General features: G+C 30.0%; 1 long non-coding RNA gene across 2 annotated transcripts in view; it reads right to left on the bottom strand.

Annotated features, from left to right (window-relative positions):
• Nucleotides 1-354: 354 nt before the first annotated feature.
• LOC145263308 (uncharacterized) overlaps nt 355-19,691 on the bottom strand; it is a 167,425-nt gene continuing 148,088 nt past the window's right edge. For both annotated transcript variants that reach the window (XR_013864510.1, XR_013864509.1), the window contains exons 2-3: nt 12,960-13,099; nt 355-2,679 (exon numbers count right to left, since the gene is read on the bottom strand). This is a non-coding gene — a long non-coding RNA (uncharacterized LOC145263308). The remainder of the gene's footprint in view (nt 2,680-12,959; nt 13,100-19,691) is intronic.

Raw genomic sequence — 19,691 nt, 5'->3', positions numbered from 1 at the left:
AACATTTGTTTTGGGCTCAAATCAAGTCATTAAGTTAGATCCATGTCCAAGTAACCTATATCTAAAATTTCAAGTGTTTAGACGCCAAATTGTCGGAAGAGTTTGGTAGAGTTCTCAAAGGTCAAATCGTTGAACTTTGACCCCTTAACAGGCAAATGTCTGGCCGAGAACCGATCACATAGATTTTTCCAAATCTCAGTACCCTGTATATCAAATTTCGAGTCTGTAGACTAAAAATTGACAGAATTATTGCGTAGAGAAATGTACACACACACGTTCACATATATATATATATATATATATATATATATATATATATATATATATATATATGAGAGAGAGAGAAAGGGAGCCTTGGTCAAAATCATTGAGCACGAATGAAAAATCGAAATTATGATTCAAACTTATATATTTTAAGGTTAGGAATAATGGATTAAACATTAATAAATTTATTCTAACAACAATCAACGTTAGACATGTCCTTCTTTTGCCTTTATAACAGCTTTTATTCGTTTTTGCATTTTATTGGCTAAATTGTTGCATGTGGTAGGATCTATTTTCTGCAACTCTTCATGAAGTTTGGCCTCTAATTTTTTTTTATGAACATTTGTGCATTCTCACTCTTTTCCCTAGATGGGACCACAAAGTTTACAATTGGATATAGGTCTAGAGATTGAGGGGGGGGGAACTTCATCAATGTAATATTTTTTTCGGTGTTACTGCAGAGAGTGATCCGCGCTATTTTTTAAATCGCATTTCCATGTTTAATTAAAGTTTTCTTACATGTTTTTTTTTTTTAAATTTAATTCTAAGGTTAAAGTACAGAATATGTACAAAACACCCTCTCCTCCCCATGTAAAGAATGGCTTTTTAAATAATAACGTTATTATTTCAGCACGGATCACTCTCTGCATGAGTACCATTTTTTTTCTAAAACCAACCCATTGAAACTTTTGACGTATGGCATGGGCCATTGTTTTGTTGGAAGATTACATCACTTGGAATGTTATTATAAAATAATTTAGTCAAAGAAGTTTGGTAAACCTGGTCCAGCATGATAGTATAAATTGTGGAGTTCATTCTGCCTTTACATGTGTACAACATTCCAGTGCCTGAAGAAGCCATGCAGCTCGAAACCATTTTTTTTATTATTGCATTTTCTCGAAGAAGGCACAGTGCCACTTTAATGTAGGGGACTACTAACTAGGACATAATTGCGGGGACACTATTTAGGGAGTTTAGCAGCAACAGTCTATTTACATTACACATGAACTTCTGCGTGTCAGCAAAGTCGGGGAAACAAAAACTAGGAAGGGCATTCCAAAGTATAGCAGTTCAGGGAAAAAAAACTATTAGTGTAGAAAGATTTCCAGCATTTGGGGAATCTCTACTGTGTAGGGGTAAGACTTTGCTGCTTGTTGGGTTTGTTGGAGGTATTTATGTCGAGGGGGTGCAAGGGCTTGTAGTTCATCGGAGCATCTACCATTAAAACAGGAAGAGGGATGCAACATTTCGTCGATGGGACAGAGCTGATAGTCTAGGACAAATTAGGTTAGCAATTTTCCTTTGAACCCTGTCCTGGAGTGAGAGACTAGCAGCAGGTGCATCAGCACAAATGTGACAACAATACTCTATACATGGTCGAATGGTTGCCTTATAGAGGTACAGGATACTTTCAGGCGTAAGTAACTTTCTAGCACAGTAGAAAGACCCTACCTTCCTTGCAGTAGCGGTGGCAATGCCCTCGATGTACCTGTTCCAACTCATGTTCCCTGTGAACGTTAAGCCGAAGAGTTTGAACGAAGTACTTTTAGGTACTGTGTTTTTGGCCATAGGTATTGATGGTTGAGAAGATTTCTTCTAATTATTAAAGGAAAGAAGGTTAGTCTTGGCAGCATTGAATGTTACCTTCCATTACGGTTTTTCCTTCAAATTTGATAGTTGGAATCACACAATCAGGAGGAAATGCCTCTCTTTCCCTACGGCGAACATAAACCGCTCCAGAGTTGCCAAAAATTTGATGAAAAAAAATGAGAATTTGCTACAATTTTTGAATAGATATTATGGATGTGTATTCATATAAAATTCCAACTGTTCCTTTCAAAGTTTAGGAAATAGAAACTGTTAATTTACCTCAAAGTTACTTTGGTCAGAGCAAATAATTTTGGCACAATCATCAGATCCAATTTTCGTTTTTTTTTTATTTTTTTATTTTTTATTTTGTTGCAAATTCCAGTCATTTTTCTTGTTGGCTTGAGACAAATTTTGCTTCTTCCTTGCTTTGACTCCTTTAAATGCCGCTTCTGATAGCCTTCTTCTCACTGTTCGAGCTGATATGCTGTTGTTTGCATCCTCCCTAATTTCAGCAGCAAGCTCTGAAGAACTTTTCTTCCTATCTGCAAATGATGCTCTTTTCAAAGATCTTTCCTCCCTGGCGTTTGTAGACTTTTTACGGCCTTGTCCTTTTCTGTTTTTGAAAGACTGTTTCCTTGTACCTTTTTTATCGTTGATTGAATTCCCTTCCTTGAACATTTCATCTTCCTGCCAATTTCTACCTGAGAATATCCTTCACCAGATAAACAATAATTTGTGCCCTTTAATAAATCTCTGAAAGCTGCTTCTTTGGAGCCATTTTCAATTAAATATACTATTACAGCATTGTCAGGAATCAAATATCATCTGAAAAATAAGAAACAACTTTTAATACGACAATGAATCATATTGAATATTGGAATGGATTTAGTATGAACTCAGCTAAAACTTGAAAGAGGCTTTAAAGCAAATAAATACTACAATCTACTGTTAAATATTTTACAGTTGCTCGCAACTGTGACTGTACAATTCTTAACCTTTAAATGCGTATGTTTAAACTATTATCTAAGTTTTTTTTATAGGTGCTCCATAATTTTTACTATAGTTGTGTGTGTATATATAATTTCAAGGTTATGAGGGCTTTTTGAAACATGAAACCGATGTTTACTTTTATTTTTTATATTTCAAGCGGTCCTCTGCCCTTGATCACAAAAAGTAGCGAAATAAAAATTGATTTCTATTTCGTTACTTTTTTTTGTCATCAAATACTGCTTGAAATATAAGAAATAAAATATTAAATATAAAGAACAACAACATCGTTTTTATGCTTCAGAAAATCCTCATAACCTTGGAATTACTATTCTAGAAGCATACGTGGACACATTAACACACACACTCACATTATATATACGTGTGTGTGCTTCCCTTTTATTTTCTGCTTAACAGCTAGATAGATTTCATATTCCCTATTTCGTTTTACAGCATACTTTTGCTTTGTTTTATTTTTTAAAAAGAGAACCCAAAACAACATAAACAAATAAACACAAATCGCTGGACCTGTTTCGTTCGAACAAACGAACGTCCTTAGAAGAGCGAATATCTTAAATTTATTGAATAAAAAAATTCAAGATATGGGAAGCAAACGCAAAACGTGATTACAAATAATACGTATAATCATCGACCCGTTTCATATATACGATATATATTATACTAAATAATCAACGCGACAATAAAACGTATTGTTTTACTGTGTACATTTTCAGCGTCCTAATTTTTCGCGTTTAAATTATCCACATTAACAATTGTTAATTCTTTCTGCTTTTTTTTTTACATCGTTCATTTCCGTATTGCGTTTAAGTTATTTTAACGCAATTTTCTTCCAAATAAATTTACTTTAACCCGTTTACAACCATAAGAGTATTTTACAACGGCGATTCACCCACCGCCTTCATTTTTATTCTCCATTTTTTTAATATACCTTTCTTAAAAACATTCGTACATTTTCTTGTACACTACCAACATAAATAAATAACCCCGGAAATGTTTTTTTTTAATTGCGTTACAAATAAATATTCAACGTGACAATAAAACGTATTGTTCTACTTTGCACGTTTTCAACGTCCCAATTGATATTTTTCGCATTTAAATTAAAAGATATCAAAATTTTAATTTAACTTTAAGTATTATAGTATCTGTTCAGTGCACATTTACTTATAAGTATGGGAAACCACTTATAATCCAATGGCTGTAAGTTAAAAAAAAAAAACCCAAAAAACAATTATAAACAAAACGACTCATAGAAATCTATATTTTTTTCATTTTAATATACGTTCATAGAAATGTTTCTGTTATGTCACAAAAAAAACTATTTTCTTTACGTTACAAGTGTCACGCTCATACATTAATTCCATAATTAATATAACATACTGACCCAACTGGTCACGGGTAGTCTAGTAATATATATATATATATATATATATATATATATATATATATATATATATATATAAGTACTTTGTGTGTGTAAGTGAGAATTCATTCTTTGTGGACTCTGAAATGGCTGGACCGCTTTCTTTGAAATTTCACACAAATGTACGCCATGTGTCTGCCAGTGGTTTTAGATAGGTTTTGTATCGGAATGCCTCTGATAAATATCAAAAATCGATAATCGAAAAAATTCGATTTAAGGAGGAACAGTTTGATTTCGACAAAAGTTTACACTTATACAGCCTAACATCACAAGTGCTTTTTAGAAGTTTTATCACTTCACAAGCAAGAGGACCCGGCATATAAAATCAACGGTAGGTTCTTTGATAAAACAGGGGCGCGTCCGAAATGAATGTTTCTGTTTAGAGTAGCACTGGACAATGATACGTAACTTTTCGCATTTTAAACTTTAATTATAGCCATTATCTAAAAATTATAAAATCAACAGTAGGTTCTCTACAGTGCGATGTAAACTACAAATGTATCGCGGGCTAATTGATAGCGGGGAGGCATGTGAAGCTTCTCCCGCTTGACCGGATATATATCAGGCTTAATCAATGTGTTTTCCTAAATCTTTTCCTATATCCTTTAATCCCAGAAAATAGATGCTACAATAGTTTTTTTAGTTCTGGCGTCGAATTATGTTAACAAATCCACTTTAAGTCTTCTATTTAGCTTTAATTTGTAAATAACGGAAGACGTCAGCCATCTCTTAATCTCGCCCTCTCCCATTGTGTGTTGATTCAACCACTTTTTAATAATGTTTAATGGCTGGAATTTAGAGAAAGAATGACTATTCAGCTAAATTACCTAGCGTATTTGTGCATACCATAAACACGTACGTAAATTAGATATCAAAATAATAAATGCCTTCACTTCATTAGTATTCATAAGGATAATATAAAAGTAAAAACAAAAAACTAATTTTTAGTTATGCGATTCAATTAAGAGAGTCTTGCATATGTCCCTGTTGGTGAATATTTACATTAAATCAAAATCTAAACAAACTGCGGTAGTGACTCAAAGGATTTTTTTTTACATAGCATCACCACTTACCAAGGCCAAGAGACTACTCGAGGATAAGTGTTAAAGAGTGTACAGTAGAAATTGAACAATATAGTAATCGTTAATAATGAAAATTCGGTAAATTTGTTGACTTATATGGAACGGTTCATCTAAAATTATTTACGTTAGACTTGAAGACAACCATATTGTAGTCAGCTGGAAAGCAGGAAAATGGAAGATAATTCCACAGGCGTGCAGTTCTAAAAACGAAGCTTTGTTCATGGAATCTACGTTTAGGTTCAGGCACAGATAAAGAATGGGGGAAATTAGTGATAGTGTTTTCTGCTAGACGAGTGTTTCTTCTGAAAGTCTGGCGAGGGAGACCATAGACTGGAACTCAGCCGAGCACTTACCATGAAAATAACGATAAAGCAGAGACAAACTCGCAACATTGAGCATTCTTGTACAAACTTCGTTAAAAATTAGTTAGCTGTTTCACCTCTTAAAAATATAAATCTAGCATTATATATATATCTATATCTATCTAGCATTATATATATATCTATATCTATCTAGCATTATATATATATATATATATATCTACCATTATATATACCATTATATATATATATCTAGCATTATATATATATATCTAGCTTTATATATATATATCTAGCATTATATATATATATAGCATTATACATATATATATATACCATTATATATACCATTATATATATATATATCTAGCATTATATATATATACCATTATATATATACCATTATATATACCATTATATATATATCATTATATATAGACATACCATTATATATATACCATTATATATATATATACATACCATTATATATATATATATATATACATACCATTATATATATCTACCATTATATATATATATATACACACCATTATATATATATATATATATATACACCATTATATATATATATATATATATACACCATTATATATATATATATATATATACACCATTATATATATATATATACACCATTATATATATATATATATACACCATTATATATATATATATATATACACCATTATATATATATATATATATACACCATTATATATATATATATATACACAATTATATATATATATATATATATATATACACCATTATATATATATATATATATATATATATACACCATTATATATATATATATACACCATTATATATATATATATATATACACCATTATATATATATATACACCATTATATATATATATATATATACACCATTATATATATATATACACCATTATATATATATATATATACACCATTATATATATATATATATATATATATATACACCATTATATATATATATATATATATACACCATTATATATATATATATATATATACACCATTATATATATATATATATACACCATTATATATATATATATATATATATATATACACCATTATATATATATATATATACACCATTATATATATATATATATATACACCATTATATATATATATACACCATTATATATATATATATATACACCATTATATATATATATATATATATACACCATTATATATATATATATACACACCATTATATATATATATATATATATACCATTATATATATATACACCATTATATATATATATATATATATACACAATTATATATATATATATACACCATTATATATATATATATATACACCATTATATATATATATATATACACCATTATATATATATATATACACCATTATATATATATATATATATATACACCATTATATATATATATACACCATTATATATATATATATATATATATACACCATTATATATATATATACACCATTATATATATATATATATATATATATATACACCATTATATATATATATATATATATATATACACCATTATATATATATATATATATATATATACACCATTATATATATATATATATACACCATTATATATATATATATATATATATATATATATATACACCATTATATATATATACACCATTATATATATATATATATATATATACACCATTATATATATATACACCATTATATATATATATATACACCATTATATATATATACACCATTATATATATATATATATACACCATTATATATATATACACCATTATATATATATATATACACCATTATATATATATATATACACCATTATATATATATATATATACACCATTATATATATATATATATATATACACCATTATATATATATATATATACACCATTATATATATATATATATATACACCATTATATATATATATATATATATATATACACCATTATATATATATATATATATATATATACACCATTATATATATATATATATATATACACCATTATATATATATATATATATATATACACCATTATATATATATATATATATATACACCATTATATATATATATATATATATATATACACCATTATATATATATATATATATATACACCATTATATATATATATATATATACACCATTATATATATATATATATACACCATTATATATATATATATATATATACACCATTATATATATATATATACACCATTATATATATATATATATATATATATATATACACCATTATATATATATATATACACCATTATATATATATATATATACACCATTATATATATATATATACACCATTATATATATATATATATATACACCATTATATATATATATATACACCATTATATATATATATATATATATATACACCATTATATATATATATATACACCATTATATATATATATATATATATATACACCATTATATATATATATATATACACCATTATATATATATATATATATATATATATATATACACCATTATATATATATATATATATATATATATAGCCTTTTAGACTTTACACGACGGGTCACCACAGTCGATTAAAAATTTCTTGGGGCGACTAAAAGTCGTAAATCACTCGCCCGCCAGTCGATAAAAGTTCTTTAAATAAAGAAACGGGAAAAACTCTTATTTTACGACCCTCAAATATGCGGTGATTTAGAATCACCTATGTCTCATCATTTGTGAATTCTTTCATCTCTAGCTGTGAGACCGTTGGAATATCGTATTGAAAAGCCAAACTCCTATCCTTACATCATCAACGCTCTGATCCCCATCTGGCATCAATTGTGATGGATGGCTCTCGGCTGGGTGAGGCCTCGTGTTTTGACAAGCTTCTGGGTTTGACCTTTACTCCTGATCTGAAATGGAACACGTACATCAAGTCTGTTGCCAAGGTCACTGGAAAGATGGTGGGATCCTTCTACCGCTCAAGAAGATATCTCACTACTGATGCAATTCTCTATCTATATAAAAGCCAAGTACGTCCAAGGATGGAATACTGTTGCCATATCTGGGCAGGAGCTGCTAAAATCAGCGTATCCTGCCTTGACAAAATAGACTTCGTGGCTTAGTGGGGGATGCCCTTTTCTCTACCCTGCAACCTCTCTCCCACAGAAGAGACGTTGCGAGCCTATCCTTGTTTTATCGTTATTTCCATGGCAGGTGCTCGTCTGAACTCCAATCTCTGGTCCCCCCTCGCCAATCTTTCACGAAAAACACCAGTCTAGCTGAATCCACTGTGAAAAATTTCCCCCACTCTATATCTGTGCCTAAATCAAAACGCGGATACCATGAACAAAGCTTCTTTCTTAGAACTGCACGCCTGTGGAACTGTTCCGTCTGCCTGCTTCCCACCGGACTACAACTTGGATGTCTTCAAGTCCAACGTTAACAAATTCCTAATGAACCTCCCCCTCAAGTAAACACTTCATCAAATCTCCACACTAACGTAATGTACTTGCAATAACCCTTATCCCTGCGTGGCTTCCGGGCCTTGATGAGTTGTGATCACTGTGTAAAAAAAAAAAGAATGGTCACGCTAAAGGTCAACAAGAGGTCAAATTTACACATTCGGCGTGTAGTCAAAATGTCGGCTTCATTTAGCTATCGGATTTTGAAAATTGTTTGGAAAAAAAATTCTATGCTAGAACTACATACACTTCATGCTTACAAAAGTAAAGATGAACATTTGAAAGAGGAAAAAACGCATCGTTCCGTCAAGCACGCACCGAAAATTAAATGATACAATCACATTTTTCTCAATTATATAAATTCAGATATTTGCATGCTCTTTTTTGCGCAACTTTCCAAAAATCATCCATACCCAATTTTAAAAATATTCTAAATTTTAGAATGTTGTTCCGAGATTAATTCTTTGTTTTAATAGAAACAAAAGAGACCAATTTCTGTTCTATATCAAAGTTTATTTTCCATAAATTACAAAGAAAAATTGACCGTTTAAATTTTAAAGAGATATTAAACCATACCGATTTTTAAGAAATCTAGTTCATTTCAGCTAACTCGTATTTTTTTTTTTTTTTTTTTTTTTTTGAATATCGGAGATTTCGGGCCACGGAGATCTCAGTCCATAATCGTGAATACCCGGGGATTTCATAACAGTTTTTTTTTTTTCAACACCACGGTTTAGGCTAGATATTTAAATTTTTGTATGAAATTTTACGACATAATTTGGCTATCGGAAGAATAGTTTGTTGATATTTTTATTAAGAAGAAAAAAAAAACTTTAATTGAATGATTTTTCGGCCAACACCTTTTTTACAACACCTACGGTTTAGTCCTGCACGGGCAATAGACCATTGGTTTGACAAAAAGAATCGACATTTAAAAAAATTGCGCTTTGAAAATCAAAACGATATCACACAAAAGGAATTTGAGACTGATTGGGAGAATGAATTCAATTTCAGCGGTTCATCGTCGTCGATTGAATAAATTTCACGATTTTACTCATTCGTCCAAAGTTTTCGCTTCAGTTTTGTTTCTTCGTAAACAAACATTATTTATTCCAGGGACGATAGAAATGTATCAGGATATAAACAAATCTGGACATGAATTATAAAAATGTAAACACAAAAATATCAAGACGGCTGATTATTAGTAACATGTTATACATGATATATTTCGACTTGCCTTGTAAAAATAAAATATAGAATAAATGTATAAAATACCTTCATTGTTTCATCAACAAAGCTATTTAATTACTGTATAAATTTCGCTGAAATGTTCAATGCTATATCATGCTAAATGTCCATTTTTATTATAATCTCGCTTCGAGTTTTGTTCAGTAATTATTGTAAGTAACTATTTCTGATTCTTTTGAGCTGCTGGGATGATTGTGTGTTTCAGAATATTTTTCAAATAGAGACTTCATATTGAAATGTTTAATGAAAAAATGAATCTCTAATATTTGTTTTGCATTTTAAAATACATGTATTTCAAGGGTGTGATTTTACATTGTTTTCTTTGTGCATAAAGTTATATATATTCGTTTTCTAACGGTACCAATAAACACAGTCTTGAATTATTTATATTTCAATTGTCATTTTGATACTACGTATCAGCATCCAAAGAAATGATTCTTATTTCTATGGAACAATAATATGAATGATGCTATATAAAGAAACTGGTGTCGTATTTTAACGTTTTGTTGAATATTTACTGAAAAGTTTGTAGTAATAAAATAGTTGATTTACAAGAGTTAAACACATATTTTCTTGTTAGATTATACATACGGTAATGTCTTGAACTGTAAAATTATTTACTATTATTGACTGAAACGAAGATAAAGTCGGACGAGTAAAAATATTTTGGGGCGAGTAAATTTTCCCTCACACTCAACCTGCGGTCGAGTGATTTTTTTTTCAAATCTCAAAGTCATATATATATATATATATATATATATATATATAAATCTAGCATTATATATATATTAATCTAGCATTATATATATATTAATCTAGCATTATATATATATATATACATTAATCTAGCATTATATATATATATATATATATATATATTAATCTAGCATTATATATATATATTAATCTAGCATTATATATATATATATAATGCTAGATTAATATATATATATAATGCTAGATTAATATATTAATCTAGCATTATATATATATATTAATCTAGCATTATATATATATATTAATCTAGCATTATATATAAATATATTAATCTAGCATTATATATATATATATATATTAATCTAGCATTATATATATATTAATCTAGCATTATATATATATTAATCTAGCATTATATATATATATATATTAATCTAGCATTATATATATATATATATATTAATCTAGCATTATATATATATATATATTAATCTAGCATTATATATATATATTAATCTAGCATTATATATATATATATTAATCTAGCATTATATATATATATATATATTAATCTAGCATTATATATATATATATATATTAATCTAGCATTATATATATATATATATATTAATCTAGCATTATATATATATATTAATCTAGCATTATATATATATATATTAATCTAGCATTATATATATATATATATTAATCTAGCATTATATATATATATATTAATCTAGCATTATATATATATATATTAATCTAGCATTATATATATATATATTAATCTAGGATTGTATATATATATATGAATCTAGCATTATATATATATATATTAATCTAGCATTATATATATATTAATCTAGCATTATATATATATATATATTAATCTAGCATTATATATATATATATATATATATTAATCTAGCATTATATATATATATTAATCTAGCATTATATATATATATTAATCTAGCATTTTATATATATTAATCTAGCATTTTATATATATTAATCTAGCATTTTATATATATTAATCTAGCATTTTATATATATTAATCTAGCATTTTATATATATTAATCTAGCATTTTATATATATTAATCTAGCATTTTATATATATTAATCTAGCATTTTATATATATATATATATATATATATATATATATATATATATATATATATATATATATGCCAAATTAATAATATATGTGTGTGGATTATAGATTTGTACATTCAGTCGTGATTGGCATAGTAACGACTGCATCGTTGGTTGTACTCCGTCAAAATTGGTACATTTAATTCCGGCTTTTCACAAACATGAAGGTCATTAGATGACAACATGTACTTAAACTCAATTATACACTTTCAGGTTGGTTAAGAGCACAGAGTGTCTAAGGCTATGTGTTTGACAACATGAGTTTATTAAAGTGCGTGTGTGTTTTTCGTATATTTCTCTATCCTAATCCATGCTGACGCAGGTCACATTTATTTTATTCGTTCTAGTACTTTCTAGTCTTTTATGATCTCCAGCTTTCGAATTCACGAACAGTAAGAAACAAGTGGTGTTAAAACATAAGAATTTAGGTACTAATATCACAGGTGGCACAGGTAAAAATGCATAAAATAAAAATAGCACAGGTAACAAACGATAATGGCACAAATGAATAAAATAAAATAATTAGTCTATTAAAATCTAGAATAGAATACATAAAGTGAAAAAAATGAAAAATGTTAGTCAACTTAAACAAGAAAAATTTATTAGCATTTAAAAGCAAAAATATAAAACCTTACCTTTATTTTTTTTTTCCAAATTCGCTTTTGGTTGGGTTTATTATGGTTGCCGCTTACTCAGACAGCTAACAACTAGTAATATGCAACACAAATACAACTAAAACTAGCGATCATCTCTTGGGATGCATAATTGGGGTCACCTGAAAAAAAAAAAAAAAACGATTAATAACCTCTGCTTTATTTTCTAACTTTGTGCCATTTTTCCTATTTATTCGTCTGTGACATTCTGTAGTGTACCATTTTTACCTATTCCATTATTACTGCCAGTTAACAGTTAATAAACAGAAGTTAATTTGGAAAAAAAAATGTATAATTAAAAAAAAAAAAACTGAGAATAAAATATTTAACTCCTTCAAATATTTTTTAATCAATAAAATATTTTTATTATTTGCTTTCTTCTGACTACTGTTCATATCTTGAATGCTATTTTCGCAACGTTTCCATATAATACGATAAACCTCTGACCTTCTTCAGGTATATTTTGTCAAACTCGGGAATCAGTTGAACTCGGAAGACTTCACGCAATTTCGAACGGAACCCTTTATTTAATCTGCAGGGATAACGTTCTTGTTCTGTCAACCATGACTGGGTAGAAGTCTTAAGTAATTCGCATTTGTATTTTGAGTGTCGCCTAAAAGTGTAACTCTGCAACTGAATTTATCAAGCACTTTATCCACTACGTCACAGATTCTTGCGGTTACATCAACGTAAACGTTGTGAAAATAACACTAAAAAAAACAGTAGCCCGAAGAATCCACACAATACTAATAACAAATCTTTATCTAAAAAATTCTGAAACTTAAAATATTCGGTCTCATATTTAAATTTGATATGAAATTTGACATTTTAATGATATAAATAAATAAGAAAAAATACTTGTAAAATATGTTTCTTTTCTAGCAGGTAAAATGATCTTCAGGCAGCGAAAAACATACACAGGTAAAATTGTATTGATCAACTACATGAATAAATACTTTTTTGAGTACACGTTTTTATTAAAAAAAAATATTCAGTTATTCGTTAATTTTTTTTAAATACGCTCTTATTTATTAACAAAAAGTAATAAAAATGAAACGCTTGTAATTAATTAGTATTTAATTTTATTTAACATTTATTTAAAATTAAACGATGATAAATCTTAAGGTTATGTAGTGTGGCACTAGTATTAATATTCGTGTTTATTGTTGCGGTTTAAAACTGTAGATATTACGTTTACTGCATTGATGTATCTTTCGCAAAAAATAAGGAATTTTCTTTTCTTTGCAAGCATAAATATTTAAAAAAATAGTGTTGATAGAAAAAGTACTTGTACAGACTATGATCACTAGCGCTATAACAACAGTACACTTGGCCTTTTGGTCAAGATCAAAGTGTAGTATCTGTTCTTCAGATGCTGCAAGCTATGACTAGCTAAGACCAGATGTGGGGGCAACCCCACATGCCTGACCATTAACCAGCTCCCATTTCCCACCTCTCGGGAGCTGGTCCCCTTTTTCCCTTCCCCCTCCCTTCACTCCTCACATTAAAAATCGGCCTTGTGCCTAATTTGCTCGGTGGGGGAGCAAATAAACACCATCTGTTCTTCAGATGCTGCACTTCATTTTCTTGTTCTCTTTCGGTGGAGGAGAAATCCTTCACGACTGAGACAATTTTTATTTTTGTACCTTTTCTCCACGTTAAAAAACGACCCTGGTGTCTAACTCTGTCCCGTGGGGAGGCATAGTAAATAGGTATAACAACAGTACAGTCTTTTCATTGTTTTGACTCTCGAGTATATATCCGACACAGTTAATCAACCGGGAACCGCATCACTATATATAAAAGCATATAAGATATCAACGAATACATGCTCGAGAGTCAAAACAATGAAGAGAATATGCTGTTGTCCCAGCCCTAATGATCACAAAGTTAAAAGTTAAGGCAAATATTGTTTAATATTCATGCATGAAATCAGGCCATAAAATACATTAAAAAAAAAAAAGTTTCATTCATAAAACAGTATATATTCGCGTCACAGTGTATATATTCGCGGCTCATAACGACATGTTAGACATGGCGTCAGATCCAGCTCCCGCAAGTGACCACTCTGAGTGGACATAAAAATAGCCTGGATCAGACCTGTCCGCATTTCTCGGTAAAACAAGCGTTATTGTTAATTCTTCGTAATTTCCTTTATATATGGACGTGAATAAGACAGCGATAATAAATACGAATCAATTAATTTGAATTCAATTAAATCTAAAAAAAAAAAAAAAAAAAAAAAAAAAAAAGTATCTTCAGGCTATAATATTATTTAATATGGTGAAAATGCACGGCGGGGGGGGGGCACCCGAAGACTTACCTTTAAGAAGTTGATTACGAGGAGGTTGAAAATAAGAAAATGCCTTTCGGAATAAACATCCCCAATCTCCCCATGTTAAGAACGGCTTTCCAAATAAACACCCTTTGTAGGTTGGACAACCAGAACACATCGGCCATTTCCGGTGGTACCCGAGAGAATTTTTACCTTCAATTTATATTTACATTTACCTTGAATACAAAATGATGAACTGAACTTAGTATAAAAATAAATTAAACAGACTTTGTATTGATAAAGAAAAAGGTTATGTAGTCAGTTTTACAAAGTGTTTGAGACAAATTTGACACCTTTTTTAGAAAGAAAAGACAAAAAACATCGTATCATGGACAATAATTTATGTATCCTGAGAATTCCAAATGCATTTTTAGAGAACCTTTGCCAAATATAGATTATTTGAAGAAGCCGCCACCGTGGCCCCCACACATAATAGTCCATGGAACTGCAATTAGGTAAATGAGGAGGCCAGATATTGGTCAGGTGAAGACGTGAGAATTCTGACAGATACTTCTATTAATAAAAAAAAAAAAAAATTTTTTTAGGTGTGTCAAGTAGCAGAGTTCTGCTGCTACGTATATTGAACATTTTATTGGCGTTCGTAAGGCGGTTCTCTTGGGCCCGGGCGATTAGTTGATGTCTCTTGCGACTCTTGTACGAGTAGTGAATATCTTAGTCCGGTGCTTTTTTTTTTCATAGTTACTACCCCGACACCCATCAATCTTGCCAATATCCGCATTATCTTGCTTGTATCTTTCCTACCTTTTTTTGCAGCTTCCCAAGGAATTTAATTGTGCAAACAAAGTCAGTACGCCTGTTATGATCCTTCCTGATCGCCGTTACTTCCACATCTCCGTGAAAAATTCTCCGGCTCACATCTCACCGTATTAAAGAGGCACTTAAACTAAGATTTTTCAAATTTTAAAAATCCTAATTCATAAAGACGCAGGTCACTTTTATTTTTTTATGAATTCCGGTGTTTTCCAGTTGTCCATGATCTCCAACTTTCAACACCAATAATAGTGTAAAAAAAAAAAAAAAAAAAAAAAAACAGCTATTAAATTTTTTAAATTGTCTGGAAATGAAAGAATAAAATTTTTATCAAATTTGTTCCGATTACTCTGTAGCGGTGACGTAATAAATTCTGAAGAAAGATACGATTGCTGTGACAGGTACTGTTAGAGTATAGAACAATAAAGGCACTACATTAATCTGTGTTGAATGTACTATTTTTCTATAATAAGTATTTTATAGAAGAACAAGAAAGTATAGATATTTCTTTTTTTTTTGTTTGGCAACGGCGAGCATTCAATAGTTTCAACGAGGATTCAACGGCTTTTACGGTAAATAATCCAGTTTTAATAGAGAACGACTTGCGTTTGTTTGTTGTGCCAGTAGAAATAGAAATTGTGTTGTGTTTTTGTATCCGTCCGTTTCTATTATTTACTCCACGTGACCGTCCTTAACAGCTGTGCGTTTTTCCATAGCCGCCTAACACAATAATATTGTATCTTGACATGGACACTTTAATCAGTGAAATAATTGTAATGTTTGTAATCATGGACAATTTAATCACTAGCGACGAGCTGATTCGTTTGGGTGAGTCGGCTTCAGTGATATTCTATTACCTGTCGAAAGAAAATTACAACATAAAGTGGCGAGGGTTACGAGAGAAGTCATGGTTACTGACATCGAATATATCGTAGTATCGGCAAACCGAGTTCAAATCTATTCGAATATGTAGTATTAGCTTTGTTTCATACTCAGCTGGTCCAGTTCGCTATTGGATGGGTTGGATTTTGCTATCGTGGTCGTTATTATTGTTGTTGAGGAGGAGCACGAGGAGGGGGAAGGAAACAGTCTGATTTCTTCGTAGAATCCATGAAAATCGTGCCTCGAAATTGTCTGGTCTGCATGGAGATCTTTTGTTAACATGGCTATAGCTATGTAACAGAGCATTTTGCATATCACCGGTAAAGAAAAAGACTATAAAAAGAAGAAAAAGTACGTGAAAGACGTGGATGACGTTCGAGAGGACGGGCGTAGAAAAGATGAATACGTTCGGAATCACGTTCATTCGGGAACGTACCCAGAAATAAATGTCGTCGTTACTTGCCCCATGTTCTTTGCGACGTAGACTACATAGACACCGACGAGAGGAATAAAGTCCATTGATTGCATATGAAGTCGGGAAAAGTTTAGCTCAGATTACGCAAAGAAATGGCGGTCGCAAATGTGTAGAAACAACGTTGGTGTACTTATAATGAGGAAAAGTAAATAAAATCAACCCAGATAAGTTTAAAAGAAAATTATAATTACGCCGCCCTAAAAAAAAAAAAATAATAAACAGGAACAAGAACTGAAAACAAAAACAAAGAAATAAAATGAACAAGAAATAAATTCAAAGCAAAAACTAAGAAAAAAAAAAAATGAAGTAAAGAAAATACAACAGACATATTTTCGAATAAGACACCGGAAGCATCCTTCGTCATTATCAAACAAAAATGCTAAATCACCAAATTCTCTGTAATCCCGCCTTTTTAAACAAACCATTATTAAAAAAAAGTCTCAATCAAATCAAATTAGGAAGATTGCAATATTTTAGGAACCATCATATTTTGTTGCATTTTTATTCGACAATTTAAAACCAACCTAGGTTTAAATAACTAATTTTTTATACGTGTAACTCTCTTTCCCTCAAAGAAAAAACTATTGGTAAACTGATATAAGTTTCGAATATATTAGTGGAGGGGAACTCTTTATCTCTTGGGTAGGTATAATGTAGCATGGAGCCAAAAAGGAATGAGGAGGAATGGATGTCGGGGGTAATCCATTTTGTCTATTTCCTGAACTAGTTTTTGATTCACCATAATACCTCATTCACTCTGTGAGCCCCAGCTATTTAAAATATGAATGAATGTTTTTCAAAATTTAGTTTATAAATAAAAAATGCATATCTATATACCTGTGAAAGTGTGTGTGTGTGTATGTGTGTGTGTCTGTGTACATTTCCCTACGTAATAACTCTGTTAATTTTCAGTCTACAGACTCGAAATTTGATATACAGGGTATTGAGATTGGGGGAAATCTTTGTAAACCGTTTTCGGCCAGAAATTTGACTGCTAAGGGGTCAAAGTTCAACGAGCAAATTCCTCCGACAATTTTGGTCTAAACACTGAAAATTTTAGATATAGTTTACTTGGCTATGGATCTAACTTAATAACTTGATTTGAGTCCAAAACAATAAACGTTAAGGGCTATAATAGGGGTCAAAGTTAAAAAAAAAAAAATTGACCTCTGCGGTCTCTACCAAACTGCTCAGACAATTTCTGGTCTAAACATTTGAAATTTTACATAAAGGGTATTCAGAGATAGGGCAAGCTTTTTAATCGGTTTGGGTCGAAAGTTTGAGCTACCGATATATAAATGTATGTATGTGTGTTTTCATGTCTGCCTAAAAGTTTCGACAGAGGCGACGGATTTTTACAAGATCAGCGTCGTTTTGAAGTTCGACCTTTAGACGAAAAATATAAAAAATTGGCGAAAAACATTAATATCTTCACCTTCAACTGGGTGGGGGTCGCTTTTTTCGCCGATATTTTCGAAAGTCATCATCTCCTTTCTATTGTCTAGCCTTAATTAAAACTTACGTCACTTCCGGTTTGTCGGTGGTCGTAACAGCAAAGACGTCAACTTTTCCCACCGTTCTTTTCCTCTTTTGCGTACGGGTTCGAGCCTGCCTTCCTACTACCTCTTTTTTTTTTTTTGCTCAACATACACCTCCAAACACCCGGTCAACGCCGGGCTGAAATGCTAGTATATCTATAAAAGTATAAGTGTGTGTGTGTGTGTCTGTCTGTATATTTCCCCACGCAGTAACTATCAATTTTTAGTCTACAGATCGAAATTTGATATGCAGGGTACTGAGATTTGGGGAAATCTTTGTAATCGGTTTTCGGTCAGAAATTTGGCTGTTAAGGGATCAAAGTTCAACGATTTGACCTTTGAGAACTCTACCAAACACTTCCAACAATTTTGTGTCTAAATACTTAAAATTTTAGATATAGGTGCCTTGGACATGGACCTAACTTAATAACTTAATTTGAGTCCAAAACAATAAGTGTTAAGGGGTTATAATAGGGGGCAAAGATATAAAAAAAAATTGACCGCCTTTTTTTTGCTCAACATACACCTCCAAACACCTGAATGAAATGCTAGTATATCTATAAAAGAGTGTGTGTGTGTGTGCATTTCCCTACGCAATAACTCTGTCAATTTTAAGTCTACAGACTCGAAATTTGATATACAGGGTACTGAGATTTGGGAAAATCGATGTGATCGGGTTTCAGCCAGAAATTTGGCTGTTAATGGGTCAGTTC

This window comes from Euprymna scolopes, chromosome 3, assembly GCF_053919585.1.
Source record: "Euprymna scolopes isolate OS-2025 chromosome 3, ASM5391958v1, whole genome shotgun sequence".
Taxonomy (NCBI): Eukaryota; Metazoa; Mollusca; class Cephalopoda; order Sepiida; family Sepiolidae; genus Euprymna; species Euprymna scolopes.
Note: the sequence above shows the minus strand (reverse complement) of the source record. Positions and strands in the feature narration are given on the sequence as shown.